This window comes from Halyomorpha halys, unplaced genomic scaffold, assembly GCF_000696795.3.
Source record: "Halyomorpha halys isolate HHAL.00 unplaced genomic scaffold, Hhal_1.1 Scaffold128.1, whole genome shotgun sequence".
NCBI lineage: Eukaryota > Metazoa > Arthropoda > Insecta > Hemiptera > Pentatomidae > Halyomorpha > Halyomorpha halys.
The window spans coordinates 880,297-883,498 of record NW_027110898.1 but is presented as its reverse complement, the minus strand read 5'-3'; the positions used below and the strand labels follow the sequence as shown (position 1 = coordinate 883,498).

At 31.3% G+C, this 3,202-nt stretch overlaps 2 protein-coding genes across 7 annotated transcripts in view; one reads left to right on the top strand and one right to left on the bottom strand.

The window, feature by feature from the left end:
- LOC106678192 (atrial natriuretic peptide receptor 1) overlaps positions 1-3,202 on the bottom strand; it is a 1,188,520-nt gene that overhangs the window by 446,416 nt on the left and 738,902 nt on the right. The window lies entirely within an intron of this gene.
- Positions 1,135-3,202, top strand: part of LOC106678196 (uncharacterized) — a gene marked incomplete in the record, with an annotated part of 31,781 nt that continues 29,713 nt past the window's right edge. The window contains 1 exon segment of the mRNA XM_067048963.1: positions 1,135-1,398.

The window sequence follows — 3,202 nt, the reverse complement described above, 5'->3', positions numbered from 1 at the left end:
TCTCACCTACAGCAAATTTACTTGTTGTATATATTTGTACACAGTTGTAAATAACAATAAATAAATGATTAAAAAAAAAAAGATTCAGAAACCCAACACCTTCTTTTAAAAGGATCTGGCAACTGACATGCGGCCCCTAGATGAAAAACGATAGAAAATCTAAAAGTCCTGATGAAATGCGTAACTAAGAAAACTATAGATAGAAAAATGGTCATAATTTAAAATCCTAGCCTTGAAAAAATGTCGTGAGCATGAGACTATCTAGGCAAATAAAAACATAGGAAAAAAAAAATATTTTTTTTTTGAGTGTGGGACTACCATTTAATAAAAAAAAATATCGCTCCAGGCTGGATCGAACCGGCGGCACCCACAGGGCTCAGATTGCTAAGACCTGCACCTCAACCACCTGAGCTAAGAACGGCCCTTGGTAGAGTACAAGTTGCTCAAAATGGAAAACCCTATAAATTGGCACAAAATAAACACATAGAATACAGGTATTAAAATATTTAAAAAACAAACAATTGTCTAACTAGTAAGATAATATTTCAAAAGATGATAAACTGATCTTGTCAACGAAATTTCCAACAATATTTAATATGAAACTTTAAAAATGTATCTTGGGGATTACTTTTAAAACCCAGATTTTCCAACCCCTCCCAGCCAGGGAACTCGGTGACACTTTCCCTTGGAAAACATTAATTTTTAATTACATTCATTTTTAAACATTAATTTTAATTTTAATTTTTAAGAACAGTTGTTGAAATATTAGTTAAATAGGCACATTGTGAGATAATACTGCCACCCTAAATATCTTATATATATATATATATTATATATATATGTTTTAAGACGTACTTAGTGATATGGCTCACCTTGAATATTGAATAAAATAAATTAAACAATTTTTCCTCTTGAAGATAAAACGAGTATATCGCAACAAATATTCATTTTAAATTTATACAAACAGAATTGAAGCCACTTAAAATTATTACGAAGAAGTATAAACGGAACATGAAGAGTACTTGACCTATTAAAAGAAAAAAATATTTTCAAAAAAATCAAGAGATAAGAATTATATCTTATCGTAACGTAATTTGAAGATAGTTCTCTTATCTAAAAATTAATTCACTGGTCTAGACGTTCATGACTCTCATAACATCAGTATTGACAATGCTGATGGTTATAACGCAGTTACTCCACGGTGTTACCTAATATACCTATTTTTAGATGTGTATCATCAAAATAAATTATTATTTATCGATTAAGTCTTTTGAATTTTATTGTAAGTGGAAATCATAACACCACATGTCGAAACCCAACTTCTACTAATACCTTTATATCAGTGGAGTGCGAATGATAACCCAGTTGTACAGAGAAACAACCAGTGTCACACTCTCTGTAAGTACTTTATTATTTTAGGACATTTTAACTGAGTTTTATACACTTTTAAGGCCTTATACGCTCGTATGAGACCAATATCCTTCTTCATTATCTAGTAAGTTTAAAAATCAAAGTCCTGATTATTTAAACCCTCATTATTCAGATAAAGTACTTTTATATTTGTATATAAATATACTAACAGTTTGATAAAATTAATAAGGCAGACAGCTTCTTTTTATCCATCACAACGTGAATATTATATTTTAACGTAGAAAATATGAGGCGTGAAATTCTAAACCCAATGAGTCTATTTTTATTTTTTTTTTAAATAACTAATTTTGTATTTGAATATCATGAGATCAAAGAATTTCCAATAAGCTATGGAAATCGTAGTTCTGATATTGAGAAATGTGGTGTAATTCAAATTTACCCCTTTTCTTTCAAGTGTCAGGTTTCCCAGGTCATTGACTGATGAAAAATTCCCGGTTTTCAGTTGTTCCATTTTTCTTTATTTTTCAGTTTAACGTGGAGGTTTTAACTGATCGAAATAATCTGTTTTATCAGAATAAATAATCTTTGAAGTAAAAGACCAAAAATTGGAATAAGTGGCATTAAAGTGTTTTTATTTATTCAGAAGAAATAAAACAACAAAAAATGGTCGTTAAAGTAGATGGTTTTGTTGGCTTATTTTTATTTTCATAAAAAAAAAACAAGAACTTTTTTCCAATAGAAATAATAACATGATATTGGAATAAACGGTAATCCGTATCATTTTTTTTTTTATTAGAGTCAGCAAAAAACCTCGCTAATATCGATTTTTTTTAATTGGAGATAATGAATATAAAAATCTAAATTAGGAGGGAGGGGGGGAGGGTTAAAGCATTGAAACCATCATTGTGAGCAATAACTTACATTTAATTTACTTTTGAGCAGCTTCAAGGTGGTCCTAATATTAATTTTTTATTATTTCAAATCGTTTTTTGTATTTTAGTAATTAGTTTTTAATCCAAATCACATGTATCACATGTATCATCTGGTTCTTGGTTGTCTCTCTTGCAACATTAAAGTATCGTTGTAACATTAAACAGTAGCCAGACAGCATGTTTGCATTCCAGGTTTTCTGTTTTACACGTAATTGAAAACATTTACCAAGTTCCTTACCGACTTAGGTGAGAAAATGTGATTTTGTGAATTTAGGCAGTGGCATAAGAGCATCATTAAACATGTTTAAGATTCAGAAATTGAAGAATGATGCCAAAAGTAGAGGATTAAAGTTAATTCCAATAAATCCCACCAAATCACATTTACCCATCATCGTAAACCAATGACCTCTTGTCCAACAGTATCCTTTAATAATATCCCACTTATTCCTGTCGAACAGATCCGTTACTTAGGACTACATCTAGGAAAAACAACTGACATGGAAACCTCATACAAGACTGAAAAGACAGGAAACTGCTCGTCGATTTCGACTATTACAACATTTACTAGAAAAACGGTATAAATTGCCAATCCATACAAAAGCCTATCTGGACATACGGAGTTGAGCTTTGGGGCTCCACTAAACCATCAAATTTCTCCCGAATTCAATCGTTACAGGCCAAAATCCTTCGTAAAATCCCTAACGCTCCTTAATAATTCGTAAAATCCTCAATGTCCCATATGTTGCCGATTTGGCCAAAACCAGATACAATTCCTTCCATGGAAAATCCATTTGTTCATCCACTTCTCAACCACCCAAATCCACTTGTTTCTAACCTGGTTTCTCCTTCATTACCTAGTAATCCTCTTTGGCGTCTGAAAAGAAGATGGCCTCGAGATC